The sequence below is a fragment of the Diplotaxodon limnothrissa genome, linkage group LG3, assembly GCF_057381915.1.
Source record: "Diplotaxodon limnothrissa isolate DT_005_m linkage group LG3, D_limnothrissa_male_GT1.1, whole genome shotgun sequence".
In the NCBI taxonomy this organism is placed as follows: Eukaryota; Metazoa; Chordata; class Actinopteri; order Cichliformes; family Cichlidae; genus Diplotaxodon; species Diplotaxodon limnothrissa.
In genome coordinates, this window is record NC_140598.1 from 71,383,811 (window position 1) to 71,410,568 (window position 26,758).

The 26,758-nt window shown below is 57.7% G+C and overlaps 1 protein-coding gene, 15 non-coding genes and 2 pseudogenes across 18 annotated transcripts in view; all 18 read right to left on the reverse strand.

The window, feature by feature from the left end:
- Positions 1-26,758, reverse strand: part of LOC146637699 (BPTF-associated chromatin complex component 1-like) — a 495,253-nt gene that overhangs the window by 383,831 nt on the left and 84,664 nt on the right. The gene's annotated exons all lie outside the window — the stretch shown is intronic.
- On the reverse strand, positions 1,569-1,687 carry LOC146637909 (5S ribosomal RNA). Its single transcript, XR_014906108.1, has one exon. It is a non-coding gene; the product is annotated as a 5S ribosomal RNA (ribosomal RNA).
- On the reverse strand, positions 2,904-3,022 carry LOC146637910 (5S ribosomal RNA; annotated as a pseudogene).
- On the reverse strand, positions 3,999-4,117 carry LOC146637911 (5S ribosomal RNA). The gene has a single exon (XR_014906109.1). It is a non-coding gene; the product is annotated as a 5S ribosomal RNA (ribosomal RNA).
- LOC146637912 (5S ribosomal RNA) lies at positions 4,973-5,091 on the reverse strand. The gene has a single exon (XR_014906110.1). It is a non-coding gene; the product is annotated as a 5S ribosomal RNA (ribosomal RNA).
- LOC146637913 (5S ribosomal RNA) lies at positions 7,176-7,294 on the reverse strand. The gene has a single exon (XR_014906111.1). It is a non-coding gene; the product is annotated as a 5S ribosomal RNA (ribosomal RNA).
- On the reverse strand, positions 8,511-8,629 carry LOC146637914 (5S ribosomal RNA). The gene has a single exon (XR_014906112.1). It is a non-coding gene; the product is annotated as a 5S ribosomal RNA (ribosomal RNA).
- On the reverse strand, positions 10,355-10,473 carry LOC146637915 (5S ribosomal RNA). The gene has a single exon (XR_014906113.1). It is a non-coding gene; the product is annotated as a 5S ribosomal RNA (ribosomal RNA).
- LOC146637916 (5S ribosomal RNA) lies at positions 12,046-12,164 on the reverse strand. Its single transcript, XR_014906114.1, has one exon. It is a non-coding gene; the product is annotated as a 5S ribosomal RNA (ribosomal RNA).
- On the reverse strand, positions 13,026-13,144 carry LOC146637917 (5S ribosomal RNA). Its single transcript, XR_014906116.1, has one exon. It is a non-coding gene; the product is annotated as a 5S ribosomal RNA (ribosomal RNA).
- Positions 14,522-14,640, reverse strand: LOC146637918 (5S ribosomal RNA). The gene has a single exon (XR_014906117.1). It is a non-coding gene; the product is annotated as a 5S ribosomal RNA (ribosomal RNA).
- LOC146637919 (5S ribosomal RNA) lies at positions 15,856-15,974 on the reverse strand (annotated as a pseudogene).
- Positions 18,140-18,258, reverse strand: LOC146637920 (5S ribosomal RNA). The gene has a single exon (XR_014906118.1). It is a non-coding gene; the product is annotated as a 5S ribosomal RNA (ribosomal RNA).
- Positions 19,475-19,593, reverse strand: LOC146637921 (5S ribosomal RNA). Its single transcript, XR_014906119.1, has one exon. It is a non-coding gene; the product is annotated as a 5S ribosomal RNA (ribosomal RNA).
- Positions 21,399-21,517, reverse strand: LOC146637922 (5S ribosomal RNA). The gene has a single exon (XR_014906120.1). It is a non-coding gene; the product is annotated as a 5S ribosomal RNA (ribosomal RNA).
- Positions 22,895-23,013, reverse strand: LOC146637923 (5S ribosomal RNA). Its single transcript, XR_014906121.1, has one exon. It is a non-coding gene; the product is annotated as a 5S ribosomal RNA (ribosomal RNA).
- Positions 24,190-24,308, reverse strand: LOC146637924 (5S ribosomal RNA). The gene has a single exon (XR_014905611.1). It is a non-coding gene; the product is annotated as a 5S ribosomal RNA (ribosomal RNA).
- On the reverse strand, positions 26,512-26,630 carry LOC146637925 (5S ribosomal RNA). The gene has a single exon (XR_014906122.1). It is a non-coding gene; the product is annotated as a 5S ribosomal RNA (ribosomal RNA).

The following is a 26,758-nucleotide window of genomic DNA, read 5'->3' on the forward strand; positions in this document are numbered from 1 at the left end:
TAAGTGGCCTCAGCCAGCAGCCACAGGCCCTGGTGTGGTGTAAGTGGCCTCAGCCAGTGCCACAGGCCCTGGTGTGGTGTAAGTGGCCTGAGCAAGAGCCACAGACCCTGGTGTGGTGTAATTGGCCTCAATAGCAACTAAGGACCTGGTGTGGTGTAAGTGGCCTGAGCAAGAGCCACAGGCCCTGGTGTGGTGTATGTGGCCTCAGCCAGCAGCCACAGGCCCTGGTGTGGTGTAAGTAGCCTCAGCCAGAAGCCACAGGCACTGGTGTGGTGTAAGTGGCCTCAGCCAGCAGCCACAGGCCCTGGTGTGTTGTAAGTGGCCTCAGCCAGCAGCCACAGGCCCTGGTGTGGTCTAAGTGGCCTCAGCCAGTGCCACAGGCCCTGGTGTGGTGTAAGTGGCCTGAGCAAGAGCCACAGGCCCTGGTGTGGTGTAAGTGGCCTCAGCCAGCAGCCACAGGCCCTGGTGTGGTGTAAGTGGCCTGATCAAGTGCCACAGGCCCTGGTGTGGTGTAAGTGGCCTAAGCCAGAGCCACAGGCCCTGGTGTGGTGTAAGTGGCCTCAATAGCAAATAAGGCCCTGGTGTGGTGTAAGTGGCCTGAGCAAGAGCCACAGGGCCTGGTTTGGTGAAGATGGCCTCGGCCAGAAGCGCAGGGCCTGGTGTGATGTGAGTGGCCTGAGCAAGAGCCACAGGCCCTGGTGTGGTGTAAGTGGCCTCAGCCAGCAGCCACAGGCCCTGGTGTGGTGTAAGTCGCCTCAGCCAGAAGCCACAGGCACTGGTGTGGTGTAAGTGGCCTCAGCCAGCAGCAAAAGGGCCCTGGTGTGGTGTAAGTCGCCTCAGCCAGCAGCCACAGGCCCTGGTGTGGTGTAGGTGGCCTCAGCCAGCAGCCACAGGCCCTGGTGTGGTGTAAGTCGCATCAGCCAGCAGCCACAGGCCCTGGTGTGGTGTAAGTGGCCTCAGCCAGCAGCAAAAGGGCCCTGGTGTGGTGTAAGTCGCCTCAGCCAGCAGCCACAGGCCCTGGTGTGGTGTAGGTGGCTTCAGCCAGCAGCCACAGGCTCTGGTGTGGTGTAACTGGCCTCAGCCAGCAGCCACAGGCCCTGGTGTGGTGTAAGTGGCCTCAGCCAGAGCCACAGGCCCTGATGTGGTGTAAGTGGCCCCAGCCGGTCACTCAGGCCCTGGTGTGGTGTAGGTGGCCTCAGCCAGCAGCCACAGGCCCTGGTGTGGTGTAAGTGGCCTCAATAGCAACTAAGGCCCTGGTGTGGTGTAAGTGGCTTCAGCCAGCAGCCACAGGCTCTGGTGTGGTGTAACTGGCCTCAGCCAGCAGCCACAGGCCCTGGTGTGGTGTAAGTGGCCTCAGCCAGAGCCACAGGCCCTGATGTGGTGTAAGTGGCCCCAGCCGGTCACTCAGGCCCTGGTGTGGTGTAGGTGGCATCAGCTAGCAGCACAAGACATTGGAAAAGAGCCAAAAGCAGTGTCGTTAATGTGCCCTCATTAATGGGCAGATGCTTTTGGTCTTTTAATACACCCCTTCTCTGGATCAAAAGCGGTTCAATGACATGAAAATGAAAGGCTTACAGCACCAGGTATTCCCAGGCAGTCTCCCATCCAAGTACTAACCAAGCCCAGCCCTGCTTAGCTTCCGAGATCAGACGAGGTCGGGCGTGCTCAGGGTGGTATGGCCGTAAGCTGCTGGCCCCAGCACAATGTCTCAATTTATGGATTCAAGTGATTAGGTGGCAAGTACCTGAAGTTACGAAGACAATCCTATAACCATACCTGCATGTTTGCATAATACCCTAACCCAAAGGCTCAGTTTGGCATTTATCCAACAGCACAGGCCCTGGATTGTTGAAGATGGCCTCAAGAACCAGCACAGGACCTGGTGTGTTTTACATGGCCACAGCAAGCAGCACAGGGCCTGGTTTGGTGAAGATGGCCTCAGCAAGCAGCCACAGGCCCTGGTTTGGTGTAAGTGGCCTCAGCCAGCAGCCACAGGCCCTGGTGTGTTGTAAGTGGCCTCAGCCAGCAGCCACAGGCCCTGGTGTGGTCTAAGTGGCCTCAGCCAGTGCCACAGGCCCTGGTGTGGTGTAAATGGCCTGAGCAAGAGCCACAGGCCCTGGTGTGGTGTAAGTGGCCTCAGCCAGCAGCCACAGGCCCTGGTGTGGTGTAAGTGGCCTGAGCAAGTGCCACAGGCCCTGGTGTGGTGTAAGTGGCCTAAGCCAGAGCCACAGGCCCTGGTGTGGTGTAAGTGGCCTCAATAGCAAATAAGGCCCTGGTGTGGTGTAAGTGGCCTGAGCAAGAGCCACAGGGCCTGGTTTGGTGAAGATGGCCTCGGCCAGAAGCGCAGGGCCTGGTGTGATGTGAGTGGCCTGAGCAAGAGCCACAGGCCCTGGTGTGGTGTAAGTGGCCTCAGCCAGCAGCCACAGGCACTGGTGTGGTGTAAGTGGCCTCAGCCAGCAGCAAAAGGGCCCTGGTGTGGTGTAAGTCGCCTCAGCCAGCAGCCACAGGCCCTGGTGTGGTGTAGGTGGCCTCAGCCAGCAGCCACAGGCCCTGGTGTGGTGTAAGTGGCCTCAATAGCAACTAAGGCCCTGGTGTGGTGTAAGTGGCTTCAGCCAGCAGCCACAGGCTCTGGTGTGGTGTAACTGGCCTCAGCCAGCAGCCACAGGCCCTGGTGTGGTGTAAGTGGCCTCAGCCAGAGCCACAGGCCCTGATGTGGTGTAAGTGGCCCCAGCCGGTCACTCAGGCCCTGGTGTGGTGTAGGTGGCATCAGCTAGCAGCACAAGACATTGGAAAAGAGCCAAAAGCAGTGTCGTTAATGTGCCCTCATTAATGGGCAGATGCTTTTGGTCTTTTAATACACCCCTTCTCTGGATCAAAAGCGGTTCAATGACATGAAAATGAAAGGCTTACAGCACCAGGTATTCCCAGGCAGTCTCCCATCCAAGTACTAACCAAGCCCAGCCCTGCTTAGTTTCCGAGATCAGACGAGGTCGGGCGTGCTCAGGGTGGTATGGCCGTAAGCTGCTGGCCCCAGCACAATGTCTCAATTTATGGATTCAAGTGATTAGGTGGCAAGTACCTGAAGTTACGAAGACAATCCTATAACCATACCTGCATGTTTGCATAATACCCTAACCCAAAGGCTCAGTTTGGCATTTATCCAACAGCACAGGCCCTGGATTGTTGAAGATGGCCTCTGGAACCAGCACAGGGCCTGGTGTGTTGTACATGGCCACAGCAAGCAGCACAGGGCCTGGTTTGGTGAAGATGGCCTCGGCCAGAAGCACAGGGCCTGGCGTGATATGAGTGGCCTGAGCAAGAGCCACAGGCCCTGGTGTGGTGTAAGTGGCCTGAGCAAGAGCCACAGGCCCTGGTGTGGTGTAAGTGGCCTGAGCAAGAGCCACAGGCCGTGGTGTGGTGTAAGTGGTCTCAGCCAGCAGCCACAGGCCCTGGTGTGGTGTAAGTGGCCTCAGCCAGTGCCACAGGCCCTGGTGTGGTGTAAGTGGCCTGAGCAAGAGCCACAGGCCCTGGTGTGGTGTAAGTGGCCTCAGCCAGCAGCCACAGGCCCTGGTGTGGTGTAAGTGGCCTCAGCCAGTGCCACAGGCCCTGGTGTGGTGTAAGTGGCCTGAGCAAGAGCCACAGACCCTGGTGTGGTGTAATTGGCCTCAATAGCAACTAATGCCCTGGTGTGGTGTAGGTGGCCTCAGCCAGCAGCCACAGGCCCTGGTGTGGTGTAAGTGGCCTCAGCCAGCAGCCACAGGCCCTGGTGTGGTGTAAGTGGCCTCAGCCAGAGCCACAGGCCCTGATGTGGTGTAAGTGGCCCCAGCCGGTCACTCAGGCCCTTGTGTGGTGTAGGTTGCATCAGCTAGCAGCACAAGACATTGGAAAAGAGCCAAAAGCAATGTCGTTAATGTGCCCTCATTAATGGGCAGATGATTTTGGTCTTTTAATACACCCCTTCTCTGGATCAAAAGCGGTTCAATGACATGAAAATGAAAGGCTTACAGCACCAGGTATTCCCAGGCAGTCTCCCATCCAAGTACTAACCAAGCCCAGCCCTGCTTAGCTTCCGAGATCAGACGAGGTCGGGCGTGCTCAGGGTGGTATGGCCGTAAGCTGCTGGCGCCAGCACAATGTCTCAATTTATGGATTCAAGTGATTAGGTGGCAAGTACCTGAAGTTACGAAGACAATCCTATAACCATACCTGCATGTTTGCATAATACCCTAACCCAAAGGCTCAGTTTGGCATTTATCCAACAGCACAGGCCCTGGATTGTTGAAGATGGCCTCAGGAACCAGCACAGGGCCTGGTTTGGTGAAGATGGCCTCAGCCAGCAGCCACAGGCCCTGGTTTGGTGTAAGTGGCCTCAGCCAGCAGCCACAGGCCCTGGTGTGGTGTAAGTGGCCTCAGCCAGCAGCCACAGGCCCTGGTGTGGTGTAAGTGGCCTCAGCCAGTGCCACAGGCCCTGGTGTGGTGTAAGTGGCCTGAGCAAGAGCCACAGGCCCTGGTGTGGTGTAAGTGGCCTCAGCCAGCAGCCACAGGCCCTGGTGTGGTGTAAGTGGCCTGAGCAAGAGCCACAGGCCCTGGTGTGGTGTAAGTGGCCTAAGCCAGAGCCACAGGCCCTGGTGTGGTGTAAGTGGCCTCAATAGCAAATAAGGCCCATGTGTGGTGTAATTGGTCTCAGCCAGAGCCACAGGCCCTGGTGTGGTGTAAGTGGCCTCAGCAAGCAGCCACAGGCTCTGGTGTGGTGTAAGTGGCCTCAGCCAGCAGCCACAGGCCCTGATGTGGTGTAAGTGGCCCCAGCCGGTCACTCAGGCCCTTGTGTGGTGTAGGTTGCATCAGCTAGCAGCACAAGACATTGGAAAAGAGCCAAAAGCAATGTCGTTAATGTGCCCTCATTAATGGGCAGATGCTTTTGGTCTTTTAATACACCCCTTCTCTGGATCAAAAGCGGTTCAATGACATGAAAGGCTTACAGCACCAGGTATTCCCAGGCAGTCTCCCATCCAAGTACTAACCAAGCCCAGCCCTGCTTAGCTTCCGAGATCAGACGAGGTCGGGCGTGCTCAGGGTGGTATGGCCGTAAGCTGCTGGCGCCAGCACAATGTCTCAATTTATGGATTCAAGTGATTAGGTGGCAAGTACCTGAAGTTACGAAGACAATCCTATAACCATACCTGCATGTTTGCATAATACCCTAACCCAAAGGCTCAGTTTGGCATTTATCCAACAGCACAGGCCCTGGATTGTTGAAGATGGCCTCTGGAACCAGCACAGGGCCTGGTGTGTTGTACATGGCCACAGCAAGCAGCACAGGGCCTGGTTTGGTGAAGATGGCCTCGGCCAGAAGCACAGGGCCTGGCGTGATATGAGTGGCCTGAGCAAGAGCCACAGGCCCTGGTGTGGTGTAAGTGGCCTGAGCAAGAGCCACAGGCCCTGGTGTGGTGTAAGTGGCCTGAGCAAGAGCCACAGGCCGTGGTGTGGTGTAAGTGGTCTCAGCCAGCAGCCACAGGCCCTGGTGTGGTGTAGGTGGCCTCAGCCAGCAGCCACAGGCCCTTGTGTGGTGTAAGTGGCCTCAGCCAGCAGCCACAGGCCCTGGTGTGGTGTAAGTGGCCTCAGCCAGTGCCACAGGCCCTGGTGTGGTGTAAGTGGCCTGAGCAAGAGCCACAGACCCTGGTGTGGTGTAATTGGCCTCAATAGCAACTAAGGACCTGGTGTGGTGTAAGTGGCCTGAGCAAGAGCCACAGGCCCTGGTGTGGTGTATGTGGCCTCAGCCAGCAGCCACAGGCCCTGGTGTGGTGTAAGTAGCCTCAGCCAGAAGCCACAGGCACTGGTGTGGTGTAAGTGGCCTCAGCCAGCAGCCACAGGCCCTGGTGTGTTGTAAGTGGCCTCAGCCAGCAGCCACAGGCCCTGGTGTGGTCTAAGTGGCCTCAGCCAGTGCCACAGGCCCTGGTGTGGTGTAAGTGGCCTGAGCAAGAGCCACAGGCCCTGGTGTGGTGTAAGTGGCCTCAGCCAGCAGCCACAGGCCCTGGTGTGGTGTAAGTGGCCTGAGCAAGTGCCACAGGCCCTGGTGTGGTGTAAGTGGCCTAAGCCAGAGCCACAGGCCCTGGTGTGGTGTAAGTGGCCTCAATAGCAAATAAGGCCCTGGTGTGGTGTAAGTGGCCTGAGCAAGAGCCACAGGGCCTGGTTTGGTGAAGATGGCCTCGGCCAGAAGCGCAGGGCCTGGTGTGATGTGAGTGGCCTGAGCAAGAGCCACAGGCCCTGGTGTGGTGTAAGTGGCCTCAGCCAGCAGCCACAGGCCCTGGTGTGGTGTAAGTCGCCTCAGCCAGAAGCCACAGGCACTGGTGTGGTGTAAGTGGCCTCAGCCAGCAGCAAAAGGGCCCTGGTGTGGTGTAAGTCGCCTCAGCCAGCAGCCACAGGCCCTGGTGTGGTGTAGGTGGCCTCAGCCAGCAGCCACAGGCCCTGGTGTGGTGTAAGTGGCCTCAATAGCAACTAAAGCCCTGGTGTGGTGTAAGTCGCATCAGCCAGCAGCCACAGGCCCTGGTGTGGTGTAAGTGGCCTCAGCCAGCAGCAAAAGGGCCCTGGTGTGGTGTAAGTCGCCTCAGCCAGCAGCCACAGGCCCTGGTGTGGTGTAGGTGGCTTCAGCCAGCAGCCACAGGCTCTGGTGTGGTGTAACTGGCCTCAGCCAGCAGCCACAGGCCCTGGTGTGGTGTAAGTGGCCTCAGCCAGAGCCACAGGCCCTGATGTGGTGTAAGTGGCCCCAGCCGGTCACTCAGGCCCTGGTGTGGTGTAGGTGGCCTCAGCCAGCAGCCACAGGCCCTGGTGTGGTGTAAGTGGCCTCAATAGCAACTAAGGCCCTGGTGTGGTGTAAGTGGCTTCAGCCAGCAGCCACAGGCTCTGGTGTGGTGTAACTGGCCTCAGCCAGCAGCCACAGGCCCTGGTGTGGTGTAAGTGGCCTCAGCCAGAGCCACAGGCCCTGATGTGGTGTAAGTGGCCCCAGCCGGTCACTCAGGCCCTGGTGTGGTGTAGGTGGCATCAGCTAGCAGCACAAGACATTGGAAAAGAGCCAAAAGCAGTGTCGTTAATGTGCCCTCATTAATGGGCAGATGCTTTTGGTCTTTTAATACACCCCTTCTCTGGATCAAAAGCGGTTCAATGACATGAAAATGAAAGGCTTACAGCACCAGGTATTCCCAGGCAGTCTCCCATCCAAGTACTAACCAAGCCCAGCCCTGCTTAGCTTCCGAGATCAGACGAGGTCGGGCGTGCTCAGGGTGGTATGGCCGTAAGCTGCTGGCCCCAGCACAATGTCTCAATTTATGGATTCAAGTGATTAGGTGGCAAGTACCTGAAGTTACGAAGACAATCCTATAACCATACCTGCATGTTTGCATAATACCCTAACCCAAAGGCTCAGTTTGGCATTTATCCAACAGCACAGGCCCTGGATTGTTGAAGATGGCCTCAAGAACCAGCACAGGACCTGGTGTGTTTTACATGGCCACAGCAAGCAGCACAGGGCCTGGTTTGGTGAAGATGGCCTCAGCAAGCAGCCACAGGCCCTGGTTTGGTGTAAGTGGCCTCAGCCAGCAGCCACAGGCCCTGGTGTGTTGTAAGTGGCCTCAGCCAGCAGCCACAGGCCCTGGTGTGGTCTAAGTGGCCTCAGCCAGTGCCACAGGCCCTGGTGTGGTGTAAGTGGCCTGAGCAAGAGCCACAGGCCCTGGTGTGGTGTAAGTGGCCTCAGCCAGCAGCCACAGGCCCTGGTGTGGTGTAAGTGGCCTGAGCAAGTGCCACAGGCCCTGGTGTGGTGTAAGTGGCCTAAGCCAGAGCCACAGGCCCTGGTGTGGTGTAAGTGGCCTCAATAGCAAATAAGGCCCTGGTGTGGTGTAAGTGGCCTGAGCAAGAGCCACAGGGCCTGGTTTGGTGAAGATGGCCTCGGCCAGAAGCGCAGGGCCTGGTGTGATGTGAGTGGCCTGAGCAAGAGCCACAGGCCCTGGTGTGGTGTAAGTGGCCTCAGCCAGCAGCCACAGGCACTGGTGTGGTGTAAGTGGCCTCAGCCAGCAGCAAAAGGGCCCTGGTGTGGTGTAAGTCGCCTCAGCCAGCAGCCACAGGCCCTGGTGTGGTGTAGGTGGCCTCAGCCAGCAGCCACAGGCCCTGGTGTGGTGTAAGTGGCCTCAATAGCAACTAAGGCCCTGGTGTGGTGTAAGTGGCTTCAGCCAGCAGCCACAGGCTCTGGTGTGGTGTAACTGGCCTCAGCCAGCAGCCACAGGCCCTGGTGTGGTGTAAGTGGCCTCAGCCAGAGCCACAGGCCCTGATGTGGTGTAAGTGGCCCCAGCCGGTCACTCAGGCCCTGGTGTGGTGTAGGTGGCATCAGCTAGCAGCACAAGACATTGGAAAAGAGCCAAAAGCAGTGTCGTTAATGTGCCCTCATTAATGGGCAGATGCTTTTGGTCTTTTAATACACCCCTTCTCTGGATCAAAAGCGGTTCAATGACATGAAAATGAAAGGCTTACAGCACCAGGTATTCCCAGGCAGTCTCCCATCCAAGTACTAACCAAGCCCAGCCCTGCTTAGCTTCCGAGATCAGACGAGGTCGGGCGTGCTCAGGGTGGTATGGCCGTAAGCTGCTGGCCCCAGCACAATGTCTCAATTTATGGATTCAAGTGATTAGGTGGCAAGTACCTGAAGTTACGAAGACAATCCTATAACCATACCTGCATGTTTGCATAATACCCTAACCCAAAGGCTCAGTTTGGCATTTATCCAACAGCACAGGCCCTGGATTGTTGAAGATGGCCTCTGGAACCAGCACAGGGCCTGGTGTGTTGTACATGGCCACAGCAAGCAGCACAGGGCCTGGTTTGGTGAAGATGGCCTCGGCCAGAAGCACAGGGCCTGGCGTGATATGAGTGGCCTGAGCAAGAGCCACAGGCCCTGGTGTGGTGTAAGTGGCCTGAGCAAGAGCCACAGGCCCTGGTGTGGTGTAAGTGGCCTGAGCAAGAGCCACAGGCCGTGGTGTGGTGTAAGTGGTCTCAGCCAGCAGCCACAGGCCCTGGTGTGGTGTAAGTGGCCTCAGCCAGTGCCACAGGCCCTGGTGTGGTGTAAGTGGCCTGAGCAAGAGCCACAGACCCTGGTGTGGTGTAATTGGCCTCAATAGCAACTAAGGACCTGGTGTGGTGTAAGTGGCCTGAGCAAGAGCCACAGGCCCTGGTGTGGTGTATGTGGCCTCAGCCAGCAGCCACAGGCCCTGGTGTGGTGTAAGTAGCCTCAGCCAGAAGCCACAGGCACTGGTGTGGTGTAAGTGGCCTCAGCCAGCAGCAACAGGCCCTGGTGTGGTGTAAGTCGCCTCAGCCAGCAGCCACAGGCCCTGGTGTGGTGTAGGTGGCCTCAGCCAGCAGCCACAGGCCCTGGTGTGGTGTAAGTGGCCTCAGCCAGCAGCCACAGGCCCTGGTGTGGTGTAAGTGGCCTCAGCCAGCAGCCACAGTCCCTGGTGTGGTGTAAGTGGCCTGAGCAAAAGCCACAGACCCTGGTGTGGTGTAATTGGCCTCAATAGCAACTAAGGCCCTGGTGTGGTGTATGTGGCCTCAGGCAGCAGCCACAGGCCCTGTTGTGATGTAACTTGCCTCAGCCAGCAGCCACAGGCCCTGGTGTGGTGTAAGTGGCCTCAGCCAGAGCCACAGGCCCTGTTGTGATGTAACTTGCCTCAGCCAGCAGCCACAGTCCCTGGTGTGGTCTAAGTGGCCTCAGCCAGTGCCACAGGCCCTGGTGTGGTGTAAGTGGCCTGAGCAAGAGCCACAGACCCTGGTGTGGTGTAATTGGCCTCAATAGCAACTAATGCCCTGGTGTGGTGTAGGTGGCCTCAGCCAGCAGCCACAGGCCCTGGTGTGGTGTAAGTGGCCTCAGCCAGCAGCCACAGGCCCTGGTGTGGTGTAAGTGGCCTCAGCCAGTGCCACAGGCCCTGGTGTGGTGTAAGTGGCCTGAGCAAGAGCCACAGACCCTGGTGTGGTGTAATTGGCCTCAATAGCAACTAATGCCCTGGTGTGGTGTAGGTGGCCTCAGCCAGCAGCCACAGGCCCTGGTGTGGTGTAAGTGGCCTCAGCCAGCAGCCACAGGCCCTGGTGTGGTGTAAGTGGCCTCAGCCAGAGCCACAGGCCCTGATGTGGTGTAAGTGGCCCCAGCCGGTCACTCAGGCCCTTGTGTGGTGTAGGTTGCATCAGCTAGCAGCACAAGACATTGGAAAAGAGCCAAAAGCAATGTCGTTAATGTGCCCTCATTAATGGGCAGATGATTTTGGTCTTTTAATACACCCCTTCTCTGGATCAAAAGCGGTTCAATGACATGAAAATGAAAGGCTTACAGCACCAGGTATTCCCAGGCAGTCTCCCATCCAAGTACTAACCAAGCCCAGCCCTGCTTAGCTTCCGAGATCAGACGAGGTCGGGCGTGCTCAGGGTGGTATGGCCGTAAGCTGCTGGCGCCAGCACAATGTCTCAATTTATGGATTCAAGTGATTAGGTGGCAAGTACCTGAAGTTACGAAGACAATCCTATAACCATACCTGCATGTTTGCATAATACCCTAACCCAAAGGCTCAGTTTGGCATTTATCCAACAGCACAGGCCCTGGATTGTTGAAGATGGCCTCAGGAACCAGCACAGGGCCTGGTTTGGTGAAGATGGCCTCAGCCAGCAGCCACAGGCCCTGGTTTGGTGTAAGTGGCCTCAGCCAGCAGCCACAGGCCCTGGTGTGGTGTAAGTGGCCTCAGCCAGCAGCCACAGGCCCTGGTGTGGTGTAAGTGGCCTCAGCCAGTGCCACAGGCCCTGGTGTGGTGTAAGTGGCCTGAGCAAGAGCCACAGGCCCTGGTGTGGTGTAAGTGGCCTCAGCCAGCAGCCACAGGCCCTGGTGTGGTGTAAGTGGCCTGAGCAAGAGCCACAGGCCCTGGTGTGGTGTAAGTGGCCTAAGCCAGAGCCACAGGCCCTGGTGTGGTGTAAGTGGCCTCAATAGCAAATAAGGCCCATGTGTGGTGTAATTGGTCTCAGCCAGAGCCACAGGCCCTGGTTTGGTGTAAGTGGCCTCAGCCAGCAGCCACAGGCCCTGGTGTGTTGTAAGTGGCCTCAGCCAGCAGCCACAGGCCCTGGTGTGGTCTAAGTGGCCTCAGCCAGCAGCCACAGGCCCTGGTGTGGTGTAAGTGGCCTGAGCAAGTGCCACAGGCCCTGGTGTGGTGTAAGTGGCCTAAGCCAGAGCCACAGGCCCTGGTGTGGTGTAAGTGGCCTCAATAGCAAATAAGGCCCTGGTGTGGTGTAAGTGGCCTGAGCAAGAGCCACAGGGCCTGGTTTGGTGAAGATGGCCTCGGCCAGAAGCGCAGGGCCTGGTGTGATGTGAGTGGCCTGAGCAAGAGCCACAGGCCCTGGTGTGGTGTAAGTGGCCTCAGCCAGCAGCCACAGGCCCTGGTGTGGTGTAAGTCGCCTCAGCCAGAAGCCACAGGCACTGGTGTGGTGTAAGTGGCCTCAGCCAGCAGCAAAAGGGCCCTGGTGTGGTGTAAGTCGCCTCAGCCAGCAGCCACACGCCCTGGTGTGGTGTAGGTGGCCTCAGCCAGCAGCCACAGGCCCTGGTGTGGTGTAAGTGGCCTCAATAGCAACTAAAGCCCTGGTGTGGTGTAAGTCGCCTCAGCCAGCAGCCACAGGCCCTGGTGTGGTGTAAGTGGCCTCAGCCGGCAGCAAAAGACCCTGGTGTGGTGTAAGTCGCCTCAGCCAGCAGCCACAGGCCCTGGTGTGGTGTAGGTGGCTTCAGCCAGCAGCCACAGGCTCTGGTGTGGTGTAACTGGCCTCAGCCAGAGCCACAGGCCCTGATGTGGTGTAAGTGGCCCCAGCCGGTCACTCAGGCCCTGGTGTGGTGTAGGTGGCATCAGCTAGCAGCACAAGACATTGGAAAAGAGCCAAAAGCAGTGTCGTTAATGTGCCCTCATTAATGGGCAGCTGCTTTTGGTCTTTTAATACACCCCTTCTCTGGATCAAAAGCGGTTCAATGACATGAAAATGAAAGGCTTACAGCACCAGGTATTCCCAGGCAGTCTCCCATCCAAGTACTAACCAAGCCCAGCCCTGCTTAGCTTCCGAGATCAGACGAGGTCGGGCGTGCTCAGGGTGGTATGGCCGTAAGCTGCTGGCCCCAGCACAATGTCTCAATTTATGGATTCAAGTGATTAGGTGGCAAGTACCTGAAGTTACGAAGACAATCCTATAACCATACCTGCATGTTTGCATAATACCCTAACCCAAAGGCTCAGTTTGGCATTTATCCAACAGCACAGGCCCTGGATTGTTGAAGATGGCCTCAGGAACCAGCACAGGGCCTGGTTTGGTGAAGATGGCCTCAGCCAGCAGCCACAGGCCCTGGTTTGGTGTAAGTGGCCTCAGCCAGCAGCCACAGGCCCTGGTGTGGTGTAAGTGGCCTCAGCCAGCAGCCACAGGCCCTGGTGTGGTGTAAGTGGCCTCAGCCAGTGCCACAGGCCCTGGTGTGGTGTAAGTGGCCTGAGCAAGAGCCACAGGCCCTGGTGTGGTGTAAGTGGCCTCAGCCAGCAGCCACAGGCCCTGGTGTGGTGTAAGTGGCCTGAGCAAGAGCCACAGGCCCTGGTGTGGTGTAAGTGGCCTAAGCCAGAGCCACAGGCCCTGGTGTGGTGTAAGTGGCCTCAATAGCAAATAAGGCCCATGTGTGGTGTAATTGGTCTCAGCCAGAGCCACAGGCCCTGGTGTGGTGTAAGTGGCCTCAGCAAGCAGCCACAGGCTCTGGTGTGGTGTAAGTGGCCTCAGCCAGCAGCCACAGGCCCTGATGTGGTGTAAGTGGCCCCAGCCGGTCACTCAGGCCCTTGTGTGGTGTAGGTTGCATCAGCTAGCAGCACAAGACATTGGAAAAGAGCCAAAAGCAATGTCGTTAATGTGCCCTCATTAATGGGCAGATGCTTTTGGTCTTTTAATACACCCCTTCTCTGGATCAAAAGCGGTTCAATGACATGAAAATGAAAGGCTTACAGCACCAGGTATTCCCAGGCAGTCTCCCATCCAAGTACTAACCAAGCCCAGCCCTGCTTAGCTTCCGAGATCAGACGAGGTCGGGCGTGCTCAGGGTGGTATGGCCGTAAGCTGCTGGCGCCAGCACAATGTCTCAATTTATGGATTCAAGTGATTAGGTGGCAAGTACCTGAAGTTACGAAGACAATCCTATAACCATACCTGCATGTTTGCATAATACCCTAACCCAAAGGCTCAGTTTGGCATTTATCCAACAGCACAGGCCCTGGATTGTTGAAGATGACCTCAAGAACCAGCACAGGACCTGGTGTGTTTTACATGGCCACAGCAAGCAGCACAGGGCCTGGTTTGGTGAAGATGGCCTCAGCAAGCAGCCACAGGCCCTGGTTTGGTGTAAGTGGCCTCAGCCAGCAGCCACAGGCCCTGGTGTGTTGTAAGTGGCCTCAGCCAGCAGCCACAGGCCCTGGTGTGGTCTAAGTGGCCTCAGCCAGTGCCACAGGCCCTGGTGTGGTGTAAGTGGCCTGAGCAAGAGCCACAGGCCCTGGTGTGGTGTAAGTGGCCTCAGCCAGCAGCCACAGGCCCTGGTGTGGTGTAAGTGGCCTGAGCAAGTGCCACAGGCCCTGGTGTGGTGTAAGTGGCCTAAGCCAGAGCCACAGGCCCTGGTGTGGTGTAAGTGGCCTCAATAGCAAATAAGGCCCTGGTGTGGTGTAAGTGGCCTGAGCAAGAGCCACAGGGCCTGGTTTGGTGAAGATGGCCTCGGCCAGAAGCGCAGGGCCTGGTGTGATGTGAGTGGCCTGAGCAAGAGCCACAGGCCCTGGTGTGGTGTAAGTGGCCTCAGCCAGCAGCCACAGGCCCTGGTGTGGTGTAAGTCGCCTCAGCCAGAAGCCACAGGCACTGGTGTGGTGTAAGTGGCCTCAGCCAGCAGCAAAAGGGCCCTGGTGTGGTGTAAGTCGCCTCAGCCAGCAGCCACAGGCCCTGGTGTGGTGTAGGTGGCCTCAGCCAGCAGCCACAGGCCCTGGTGTGGTGTAAGTGGCCTCAATAGCAACTAAAGCCCTGGTGTGGTGTAAGTCGCCTCAGCCAGCAGCCACAGGCCCTGGTGTGGTGTAAGTGGCCTCAGCCAGCAGCAAAAGGGCCCTGGTGTGGTGTAAGTCGCCTCAGCCAGCAGCCACAGGCCCTGGTGTGGTGTAGGTGGCTTCAGCCAGCAGCCACAGGCTCTGGTGTGGTGTAACTGGCCTCAGCCAGCAGCCACAGGCCCTGGTGTGGTGTAAGTGGCCTCAGCCAGAGCCACAGGCCCTGATGTGGTGTAAGTGGCCCCAGCCGGTCACTCAGGCCCTGGTGTGGTGTAGGTGGCATCAGCTAGCAGCACAAGACATTGGAAAAGAGCCAAAAGCAGTGTCGTTAATGTGCCCTCATTAATGGGCAGCTGCTTTTGGTCTTTTAATACACCCCTTCTCTGGATCAAAAGCGGTTCAATGACATGAAAATGAAAGGCTTACAGCACCAGGTATTCCCAGGCAGTCTCCCATCCAAGTACTAACCAAGCCCAGCCCTGCTTAGCTTCCGAGATCAGACGAGGTCGGGCGTGCTCAGGGTGGTATGGCCGTAAGCTGCTGGCCCCAGCACAATGTCTCAATTTATGGATTCAAGTGATTAGGTGGCAAGTACCTGAAGTTACGAAGACAATCCTATAACCATACCTGCATGTTTGCATAATACCCTAACCCAAAGGCTCAGTTTGGCATTTATCCAACAGCACAGGCCCTGGATTGTTGAAGATGGCCTCAAGAACCAGCACAGGACCTGGTGTGTTTTACATGGCCACAGCAAGCAGCACAGGGCCTGGTTTGGTGAAGATGGCCTCAGCAAGCAGCCACAGGCCCTGGTTTGGTGTAAGTGGCCTCAGCCAGCAGCCACAGGCCCTGGTGTGTTGTAAGTGGCCTCAGCCAGCAGCCACAGGCCCTGGTGTGGTCTAAGTGGCCTCAGCCAGTGCCACAGGCCCTGGTGTGGTGTAAGTGGCCTGAGCAAGAGCCACAGGCCCTGGTGTGGTGTAAGTGGCCTCAGCCAGCAGCCACAGGCCCTGGTGTGGTGTAAGTGGCCTGAGCAAGTGCCACAGGCCCTGGTGTGGTGTAAGTGGCCTAAGCCAGAGCCACAGGCCCTGGTGTGGTGTAAGTGGCCTCAATAGCAAATAAGGCCCTGGTGTGGTGTAAGTGGCCTGAGCAAGAGCCACAGGGCCTGGTTTGGTGAAGATGGCCTCGGCCAGAAGCGCAGGGCCTGGTGTGATGTGAGTGGCCTGAGCAAGAGCCACAGGCCCTGGTGTGGTGTAAGTGGCCTCAGCCAGTGCCACAGGCACTGGTGTGGTGTAAGTGGCCTCAGCCAGCAGCAAAAGGGCCCTGGTGTGGTGTAAGTCGCCTCAGCCAGCAGCCACAGGCCCTGGTGTGGTGTAGGTGGCCTCAGCCAGCAGCCACAGGCCCTGGTGTGGTGTAAGTGGCCTCAATAGCAACTAAGGCCCTGGTGTGGTGTAAGTGGCTTCAGCCAGCAGCCACAGGCTCTGGTGTGGTGTAACTGGCCTCAGCCAGCAGCCACAGGCCCTGGTGTGGTGTAAGTGGCCTCAGCCAGAGCCACAGGCCCTGATGTGGTGTAAGTGGCCCCAGCCGGTCACTCAGGCCCTGGTGTGGTGTAGGTGGCATCAGCTAGCAGCACAAGACATTGGAAAAGAGCCAAAAGCAGTGTCGTTAATGTGCCCTCATTAATGGGCAGATGCTTTTGGTCTTTTAATACACCCCTTCTCTGGATCAAAAGCGGTTCAATGACATGAAAATGAAAGGCTTACAGCACCAGGTATTCCCAGGCAGTCTCCCATCCAAGTACTAACCAAGCCCAGCGCTGCTTAGCTTCCGAGATCAGACGAGGTCGGGCGTGCTCAGGGTGGTATGGCCGTAAGCTGCTGACCCCAGCACAATGTCTCAATTTATGGATTCAAGTGATTAGGTGGCAAGTACCTGAAGTTACGAAGACAATCCTATAACCATACCTGCATGTTTGCATAATACCCTAACCCAAAGGCTCAGTTTGGCATTTATCCAACAGCACAGGCCCTGGATTGTTGAAGATGGCCTCTGGAACCAGCACAGGGCCTGGTGTGTTGTACATGGCCACAGCAAGCAGCACAGGGCCTGGTTTGGTGAAGATGGCCTCGGCCAGAAGCACAGGGCCTGGCGTGATATGAGTGGCCTGAGCAAGAGCCACAGGCCCTGGTGTGGTGTAAGTGGCCTGAGCAAGAGCCACAGGCCCTGGTGTGGTGTAAGTGGCCTGAGCAAGAGCCACAGGCCGTGGTGTGGTGTAAGTGGTCTCAGCCAGCAGCCACAGGCCCTTGTGTGGTGTAAGTGGCCTCAGCCAGCAGCCACAGGCCCTGGTGTGGTGTAAGTGGCCTCAGCCAGTGCCACAGGCCCTGGTGTGGTGTAAGTGGCCTGAGCAAGAGCCACAGACCCTGGTGTGGTGTAATTGGCCTCAATAGCAACTAAGGACCTGGTGTGGTGTAAGTGGCCTGAGCAAGAGCCACAGGCCCTGGTGTGGTGTATGTGGCCTCAGCCAGCAGCCACAGGCCCTGGTGTGGTGTAAGTAGCCTCAGCCAGAAGCCACAGGCACTGGTGTGGTGTAAGTGGCCTCAGCCAGCAGCAACAGGCCCTGGTGTGGTGTAAGTCGCCTCAGCCAGCAGCCACAGGCCCTGGTGTGGTGTAGGTGGCCTCAGCCAGCAGCCACAGGCCCTGGTGTGGTGTAAGTGGCCTCAGCCAGCAGCCACAGGCCCTGGTGTGGTGTAAGTGGCCTCAGCCAGCAGCCACAGTCCCTGGTGTGGTGTAAGTGGCCTGAGCAAAAGCCACAGACCCTGGTGTGGTGTAATTGGCCTCAATAGCAACTAAGGCCCTGGTGTGGTGTATGTGGCCTCAGGCAGCAGCCACAGGCCCTGTTGTGATGTAACTTGCCTCAGCCAGCAGCCACAGGCCCTGGTGTGGTGTAAGTGGCCTCAGCCAGCAGCCACAGGCCCTGGTGTGTTGTAAGTGGCCTCAGCCAGCAGCCACAGGCCCTGGTGTGGTCTAAGTGGCCTCAGCCAGTGCCACAGGCCCTGGTGTGGTGTAAGTGGCCTGAGCAAGAGCCACAGGCCCTGGTGTGGTGTAAGTGGCCTCAGCCAGCAGCCACAGGCCCTGGTGTGGTGTAAGTGGCCTGAGCAAGTGCCACAGGCCCTGGTGTGGTGTAAGTGGCCTAAGCCAGAGCCACAGGCCCTGGTGTGGTGTAAGTGGCCTCAATAGCAAATAAGGCCCTGGTGTGGTGTAAGTGGCCTGAGCAAGAGCCACAGGGCCTGGTTTGGTGAAGATGGCCTCGGCCAGAAGCGCAGGGCCTGGTGTGATGTGAGTGGCCTGAGCAAGAGCCACAGGCCCTGGTGTGGTGTAAGTGGCCTCAGCCAGCAGCCACAGGCCCTGGTGTGGTGTAAGTCGCCTCAGCCAGAAGCCACAGGCACTGGTGTGGTGTAAGTGGCCTCAGCCAGCAGCAAAAGGGCCCTGGTGTGGTGTAAGTCGCCTCAGCCAGCAGCCACAGGCCCTGGTGTGGTGTAGGTGGCCTCAGCCAGCAGCCACAGGCCCTGGTGTGGTGTAAGTGGCCTCAATAGCAACTAAAGCCCTGGTGTGGTGTAAGTCGCCTCAGCCAGCAGCCACAGGCCCTGGTGTGGTGTAAGTGGCCTCAGCCAGCAGCAAAAGGGCCCTGGTGTGGTGTAAGTCGCCTCAGCCAGCAGCCACAGGCCCTGGTGTGGTGTAGGTGGCTTCAGCCAGCAGCCACAGGCTCTGGTGTGGTGTAACTGGCCTCAGCCAGCAGCCACAGGCCCTGGTGTGGTGTAAGTGGCCTCAGCCAGAGCCACAGGCCCTGATGTGGTGTAAGTGGCCCCAGCCGGTCACTCAGGCCCTGGTGTGGTGTAGGTGGCATCAGCTAGCAGCACAAGACATTGGAAAAGAGCCAAAAGCAGTGTCGTTAATGTGCCCTCATTAATGGGCAGCTGCTTTTGGTCTTTTAATACACCCCTTCTCTGGATCAAAAGCGGTTCAATGACATGAAAATGAAAGGCTTACAGCACCAGGTATTCCCAGGCAGTCTCCCATCCAAGTACTAACCAAGCCCAGCCCTGCTTAGCTTCCGAGATCAGACGAGGTCGGGCGTGCTCAGGGTGGTATGGCCGTAAGCTGCTGGCCCCAGCACAATGTCTCAATTTATGGATTCAAGTGATTAGGTGGCAAGTACCTGAAGTTACGAAGACAATCCTATAACCATACCTGCATGTTTGCATAATACCCTAACCCAAAGGCTCAGTTTGGCATTTATCCAACAGCACAGGCCCTGGATTGTTGAAGATGGCCTCAAGAACCAGCACAGGACCTGGTGTGTTTTACATGGCCACAGCAAGCAGCACAGGGCCTGGTTTGGTGAAGATGGCCTCAGCAAGCAGCCACAGGCCCTGGTTTGGTGTAAGTGGCCTCAGCCAGCAGCCACAGGCCCTGGTGTGTTGTAAGTGGCCTCAGCCAGCAGCCACAGGCCCTGGTGTGGTCTAAGTGGCCTCAGCCAGTGCCACAGGCCCTGGTGTGGTGTAAGTGGCCTGAGCAAGAGCCACAGGCCCTGGTGTGGTGTAAGTGGCCTCAGCCAGCAGCCACAGGCCCTGGTGTGGTGTAAGTGGCCTGAGCAAGTGCCACAGGCCCTGGTGTGGTGTAAGTGGCCTAAGCCAGAGCCACAGGCCCTGGTGTGGTGTAAGTGGCCTCAATAGCAAATAAGGCCCTGGTGTGGTGTAAGTGGCCTGAGCAAGAGCCACAGGGCCTGGTTTGGTGAAGATGGCCTCGGCCAGAAGCGCAGGGCCTGGTGTGATGTGAGTGGCCTGAGCAAGAGCCACAGGCCCTGGTGTGGTGTAAGTGGCCTCAGCCAGCAGCCACAGGCACTGGTGTGGTGTACGTGGCCTCAGCCAGCAGCAAAAGGGCCCTGGTGTGGTGTAAGTCGCCTCAGCCAGCAGCCACAGGCCCTGGTGTGGTGTAGGTGGCCTCAGCCAGCAGCCACAGGCCCTGGTGTGGTGTAAGTGGCCTCAATAGCAACTAAGGCCCTGGTGTGGTGTAAGTGGCTTCAGCCAGCAGCCACAGGCTCTGGTGTGGTGTAACTGGCCTCAGCCAGCAGCCACAGGCCCTGGTGTGGTGTAAGTGGCCTCAGCCAGAGCCACAGGCCCTGATGTGGTGTAAGTGGCCCCAGCCGGTCACTCAGGCCCTGGTGTGGTGTAGGTGGCATCAGCTAGCAGCACAAGACATTGGAAAAGAGCCAAAAGCAGTGTCGTTAATGTGCCCTCATTAATGGGCAGATGCTTTTGGTCTTTTAATACACCCCTTCTCTGGATCAAAAGCGGTTCAATGACATGAAAATGAAAGGCTTACAGCACCAGGTATTCCCAGGCAGTCTCCCATCCAAGTACTAACCAAGCCCAGCCCTGCTTAGCTTCCGAGATCAGACGAGGTCGGGCGTGCTCAGGGTGGTATGGCCGTAAGCTGCTGACCCCAGCACAATGTCTCAATTTATGGATTCAAGTGATTAGGTGGCAAGTACCTGAAGTTACGAAGACAATCCTATAACCATACCTGCATGTTTGCATAATACCCTAACCCAAAGGCTCAGTTTGGCATTTATCCAACAGCACAGGCCCTGGATTGTTGAAGATGGCCTCTGGAACCAGCACAGGGCCTGGTGTGTTGTACATGGCCACAGCAAGCAGCACAGGGCCTGGTTTGGTGAAGATGGCCTCGGCCAGAAGCACAGGGCCTGGCGTGATATGAGTGGCCTGAGCAAGAGCCACAGGCCCTGGTGTGGTGTAAGTGGCCTGAGCAAGAGCCACAGGCCCTGGTGTGGTGTAAGTGGCCTGAGCAAGAGCCACAGGCCGTGGTGTGGTGTAAGTGGTCTCAGCCAGCAGCCACAGGCCCTGGTGTGGTGTAGGTGGCCTCAGCCAGCAGCCACAGGCCCTTGTGTGGTGTAAGTGGCCTCAGCCAGCAGCCACAGGCCCTGGTGTGGTGTAAGTGGCCTCAGCCAGTGCCACAGGCCCTGGTGTGGTGTAAGTGGCCTGAGCAAGAGCCACAGACCCTGGTGTGGTGTAATTGGCCTCAATAGCAACTAAGGACCTGGTGTGGTGTAAGTGGCCTGAGCAAGAGCCACAGGCCCTGGTGTGGTGTATGTGGCCTCAGCCAGCAGCCACAGGCCCTGGTGTGGTGTAAGTAGCCTCAGCCAGAAGCCACAGGCACTGGTGTGGTGTAAGTGGCCTCAGCCAGCAGCAACAGGCCCTGGTGTGGTGTAAGTCGCCTCAGCCAGCAGCCACAGGCCCTGGTGTGGTGTAGGTGGCCTCAGCCAGCAGCCACAGGCCCTGGTGTGGTGTAAGTGGCCTCAGCCAGCAGCCACAGGCCCTGGTGTGGTGTAGGTGGCCTCAGCCAGCAGCCACAGTCCCTGGTGTGGTGTAAGTGGCCTGAGCAAAAGCCACAGACCCTGGTGTGGTGTAATTGGCCTCAATAGCAACTAAGGCCCTGGTGTGGTGTATGTGGCCTCAGGCAGCAGCCACAGGCCCTGTTGTGATGTAACTTGCCTCAGCCAGCAGCCACAGGCCCTGGTGTGGTGTAAGTGGCCTCAGCCAGAGCCACAGGCCCTGTTGTGATGTAACTTGCCTCAGCCAGCAGCCACAGTCCCTGGTGTGGTCTAAGTGGCCTCAGCCAGTGCCACAGGCCCTGGTGTGGTGTAAGTGGCCTGAGCAAGAGCCACAGACCCTGGTGTGGTGTAATTGGCCTCAATAGCAACTAATGCCCTGGTGTGGTGTAGGTGGCCTCAGCCAGCAGCCACAGGCCCTGGTGTGGTGTAAGTGGCCTCAGCCAGCAGCCACAGGCCCTGGTGTGGTGTAAGTGGCCTCAGCCAGTGCCACAGGCCCTGGTGTGGTGTAAGTGGCCTGAGCAAGAGCCACAGACCCTGGTGTGGTGTAATTGGCCTCAATAGCAACTAATGCCCTGGTGTGGTGTAGGTGGCCTCAGCCAGCAGCCACAGGCCCTGGTGTGGTGTAAGTGGCCTCAGCCAGCAGCCACAGGCCCTGGTGTGGTGTAAGTGGCCTCAGCCAGAGCCACAGGCCCTGATGTGGTGTAAGTGGCCCCAGCCGGTCACTCAGGCCCTTGTGTGGTGTAGGTTGCATCAGCTAGCAGCACAAGACATTGGAAAAGAGCCAAAAGCAATGTCGTTAATGTGCCCTCATTAATGGGCAGATGATTTTGGTCTTTTAATACACCCCTTCTCTGGATCAAAAGCGGTTCAATGACATGAAAATGAAAGGCTTACAGCACCAGGTATTCCCAGGCAGTCTCCCATCCAAGTACTAACCAAGCCCAGCCCTGCTTAGCTTCCGAGATCAGACGAGGTCGGGCGTGCTCAGGGTGGTATGGCCGTAAGCTGCTGGCGCCAGCACAATGTCTCAATTTATGGATTCAAGTGATTAGGTGGCAAGTACCTGAAGTTACGAAGACAATCCTATAACCATACCTGCATGTTTGCATAATACCCTAACCCAAAGGCTCAGTTTGGCATTTATCCAACAGCACAGGCCCAGGATTGTTGAAGATGGCCTCAAGAACCAGCACAGGACCTGGTGTGTTTTACATGGCCACAGCAAGCAGCACAGGGCCTGGTTTGGTGAAGATGGCCTCAGCAAGCAGCCACAGGCCCTGGTTTGGTGTAAGTGGCCTCAGCCAGTAGCCACAGGCCCTGGTGTGTTGTAAGTGGCCTCAGCCAGCAGCCACAGGCCCTGGTGTGGTCTAAGTGGCCTCAGCCAGTGCCACAGGCCCTGGTGTGGTGTAAGTGGCCTGAGCAAGAGCCACAGGCCCTGGTGTGGTGTAAGTGGCCTCAGCCAGCAGCCACAGGCCCTGGTGTGGTGTAAGTGGCCTGAGCAAGTGCCACAGGCCCTGGTGTGGTGTAAGTGGCCTAAGCCAGAGCCACAGGCCCTGGTGTGGTGTAAGTGGCCTCAATAGCAAATAAGGCCCTGGTGTGGTGTAAGTGGCCTGAGCAAGAGCCACAGGGCCTGGTTTGGTGAAGATGGCCTCGGCCAGAAGCGCAGGGCCTGGTGTGATGTGAGTGGCCTGAGCAAGAGCCACAGGCCCTGGTGTGGTGTAAGTGGCCTCAGCCAGCAGCCACAGGCCCTGGTGTGGTGTAAGTCGCCTCAGCCAGAAGCCACAGGCACTGGCGTGGTGTAAGTGGCCTCAGCCAGCAGCAAAAGGGCCCTGGTGTGGTGTAAGTCGCCTCAGCCAGCAGCCACAGGCCCTGGTGTGGTGTAGGTGGCCTCAGCCAGCAGCCACAGGCCCTGGTGTGGTGTAAGTGGCCTCAATAGCAACTAAAGCCCTGGTGTGGTGTAAGTCGCCTCAGCCAGCAGCCACAGGCCCTGGTGTGGTGTAAGTGGCCTCAGCCAGCAGCAAAAGGGCCCTGGTGTGGTGTAAGTCGCCTCAGCCAGCAGCCACAGGCCCTGGTGTGGTGTAGGTGGCTTCAGCCAGCAGCCACAGGCTCTGGTGTGGTGTAACTGGCCTCAGCCAGCAGCCACAGGCCCTGGTGTGGTGTAAGTGGCCTCAGCCAGAGCCACAGGCCCTGATGTGGTGTAAGTGGCCCCAGCCGGTCACTCAGGCCCTGGTGTGGTGTAGGTGGCATCAGCTAGCAGCACAAGACATTGGAAAAGAGCCAAAAGCAGTGTCGTTAATGTGCCCTCATTAATGGGCAGCTGCTTTTGGTCTTTTAATACACCCCTTCTCTGGATCAAAAGCGGTTCAATGACATGAAAATGAAAGGCTTACAGCACCAGGTATTCCCAGGCAGTCTCCCATCCAAGTACTAACCAAGCCCAGCCCTGCTTAGCTTCCGAGATCAGACGAGGTCGGGCGTGCTCAGGGTGGTATGGCCGTAAGCTGCTGGCCCCAGCACAATGTCTCAATTTATGGATTCAAGTGATTAGGTGGCAAGTACCTGAAGTTACGAAGACAATCCTATAACCATACCTGCATGTTTGCATAATACCCTAACCCAAAGGCTCAGTTTGGCATTTATCCAACAGCACAGGCCCTGGATTGTTGAAGATGGCCTCAAGAACCAGCACAGGACCTGGTGTGTTTTACATGGCCACAGCAAGCAGCACAGGGCCTGGTTTGGTGAAGATGGCCTCAGCAAGCAGCCACAGGCCCTGGTTTGGTGTAAGTGGCCTCAGCCAGCAGCCACAGGCCCTGGTGTGGTGTAAGTGGCCTGAGCAAGAGCCACAGGCCCTGGTGTGGTGTAAGTGGCCTCAGCCAGCAGCCACAGGCCCTGGTGTGGTGTAAGTGGCCTGAGCAAGTGCCACAGGCCCTGGTGTGGTGTAAGTGGCCTGAGCAAGTGCCACAGGCCCTGGTGTGGTGTAAGTGGCCTAAGCCAGAGCCACAGGCCCTGGTGTGGTGTAAGTGGCCTCAATAGCAAATAAGGCCCTGGTGTGGTGTAAGTGGCCTGAGCAAGAGCCACAGGGCCTGGTTTGGTGAAGATGGCCTCGGCCAGAAGCGCAGGGCCTGGTGTGATGTGAGTGGCCTGAGCAAGAGCCACAGGCCCTGGTGTGGTGTAAGTGGCCTCAGCCAGCAGCCACAGGCACTGGTGTGGTGTAAGTGGCCTCAGCCAGCAGCAAAAGGGCCCTGGTGTGGTGTAAGTCGCCTCAGCCAGCAGCCACAGGCCCTGGTGTGGTGTAGGTGGCCTCAGCCAGCAGCCACAGGCCCTGGTGTGGTGTAAGTGGCCTCAATAGCAACTAAGGCCCTGGTGTGGTGTAAGTGGCTTCAGCCAGCAGCCACAGGCTCTGGTGTGGTGTAACTGGCCTCAGCCAGCAGCCACAGGCCCTGGTGTGGTGTAAGTGGCCTCAGCCAGAGCCACAGGCCCTGATGTGGTGTAAGTGGCCCCAGCCGGTCACTCAGGCCCTGGTGTGGTGTAGGTGGCATCAGCTAGCAGCACAAGACATTGGAAAAGAGCCAAAAGCAGTGTCGTTAATGTGCCCTCATTAATGGGCAGATGCTTTTGGTCTTTTAATACACCCCTTCTCTGGATCAAAAGCGGTTCAATGACATGAAAATGAAAGGCTTACAGCACCAGGTATTCCCAGGCAGTCTCCCATCCAAGTACTAACCAAGCCCAGCCCTGCTTAGCTTCCGAGATCAGACGAGGTCGGGCGTGCTCAGGGTGGTATGGCCGTAAGATGCTGGCCCCAGCACAATGTCTCAATTTATGGATTCAAGTGATTAGGTGGCAAGTACCTGAAGTTACGAAGACAATCCTATAACCATACCTGCATGTTTGCATAATACCCTAACCCAAAGGCTCAGTTTGGCATTTATCCAACAGCACAGGCCCTGGATTGTTGAAGATGGCCTCTGGAACCAGCACAGGGCCTGGTGTGTTGTACATGGCCACAGCAAGCAGCACAGGGCCTGGTTTGGTGAAGATGGCCTCGGCCAGAAGCACAGGGCCTGGCGTGATATGAGTGGCCTGAGCAAGAGCCACAGGCCCTGGTGTGGTGTAAGTGGCCTGAGCAAGAGCCACAGGCCGTGGTGTGGTGTAAGTGGTCTCAGCCAGCAGCCACAGGCCCTGGTGTGGTGTAGGTGGCCTCAGCCAGCAGCCACAGGCCCTTGTGTGGTGTAAGTGGCCTCAGCCAGCAGCCACAGGCCCTGGTGTGGTGTAAGTGGCCTCAGCCAGTGCCACCGGCCCTGGTGTGGTGTAAGTGGCCTGAGCAAGAGCCACAGACCCTGGTGTGGTGTAATTGGCCTCAATAGCAACTAAGGACCTGGTGTGGTGTAAGTGGCCTGAGCAAGAGCCACAGGGCCTGGTTTGGTGAAGATGGCCTCGGCCAGAAGCGCAGGGCCTGGTGTGATGTGAGTGGCCTGAGCAAGAGCCACAGGCCCTGGTGTGGTGTAAGTGGCCTCAGCCAGCAGCCACAGGCCCTGGTGTGGTGTAAGTCGCCTCAGCCAGAAGCCACAGGCACTGGCGTGGTGTAAGTGGCCTCAGCCAGCAGCAAAAGGGCCCTGGTGTGGTGTAGGTGGCCTCAGCCAGCAGCCACAGGCCCTGGTGTGGTGTAAGTGGCCTCAATAGCAACTAAAGCCCTGGTGTGGTGTAAGTCGCCTCAGCCAGCAGCCACAGGCCCTGGTGTGGTGTAAGTGGCCTCAGCCAGCAGCAAAAGGGCCCTGGTGTGGTGTAAGTGGTCTCAGCCAGCAGCCACAGGCCCTGGTGTGGTGTAGGTGGCCTCAGCCAGCAGCCACAGGCCCTTGTGTGGTGTAAGTGGCCTCAGCCAGCAGCCACAGGCCCTGGTGTGGTGTAAGTGGCCTCAGCCAGTGCCACCGGCCCTGGTGTGGTGTAAGTGGCCTGAGCAAGAGCCACAGACCCTGGTGTGGTGTAATTGGCCTCAATAGCAACTAAGGACCTGGTGTGGTGTAAGTGGCCTGAGCAAGAGCCACAGGCCCTGGTGTGGTGTATGTGGCCTCAGCCAGCAGCCACAGGCCCTGGTGTGGTGTAAGTAGCCTCAGCCAGAAGCCACAGGCACTGGTGTGGTGTAAGTGGCCTCAGCCAGCAGCAACAGGCCCTGGTGTGGTGTAAGTCGCCTCAGCCAGCAGCCACAGGCCCTGGTGTGGTGTAGGTGGCCTCAGCCAGCAGCCACAGGCCCTGGTGTGGTGTAAGTGGCCTCAGCCAGCAGCCACAGGCCCTGGTGTGGTGTAAGTGGCCTCAGCCAGCAGCCACAGTCCCTGGTGTGGTGTAAGTGGCCTGAGCAAAAGCCACAGACCCTGGTGTGGTGTAATTGGCCTCAATAGCAACTAAGGCCCTGGTGTGGTGTATGTGGCCTCAGGCAGCAGCCACAGGCCCTGTTGTGATGTAACTTGCCTCAGCCAGCAGCCACAGGCCCTGGTGTGGTGTAAGTGGCCTCAGCCAGAGCCACAGGCCCTGTTGTGATGTAACTTGCCTCAGCCAGCAGCCACAGTCCCTGGTGTGGTCTAAGTGGCCTCAGCCAGTGCCACAGGCCCTGGTGTGGTGTAAGTGGCCTGAGCAAGAGCCACAGACCCTGGTGTGGTGTAATTGGCCTCAATAGCAACTAATGCCCTGGTGTGGTGTAGGTGGCCTCAGCCAGCAGCCACAGGCCCTGGTGTGGTGTAAGTGGCCTCAGCCAGCAGCCACAGGCCCTGGTGTGGTGTAAGTGGCCTCAGCCAGAGCCACAGGCCCTGATGTGGTGTAAGTGGCCCCAGCCAGTCACTCAGGCCCTTGTGTGGTGTAGGTTGCATCAGCTAGCAGCACAAGACATTGGAAAAGAGCCAAAAGCAATGTCGTTAATGTGCCCTCATTAATGGGCAGCTGCTTTTGGTCTTTTAATACACCCCTTCTCTGGATCAAAAGCGGTTCAATGACATGAAAATGAAAGGCTTACAGCACCAGGTATTCCCAGGCAGTCTCCCATCCAAGTACTAACCAAGCCCAGCCCTGCTTAGCTTCCGAGATCAGACGAGGTCGGGCGTGCTCAGGGTGGTATGGCCGTAAGCTGCTGGCCCCAGCACAATGTCTCAATTTATGGATTCAAGTGATTAGGTGGCAAGTACCTGAAGTTACGAAGACAATCCTATAACCATACCTGCATGTTTGCATAATACCCTAACCCAAAGGCTCAGTT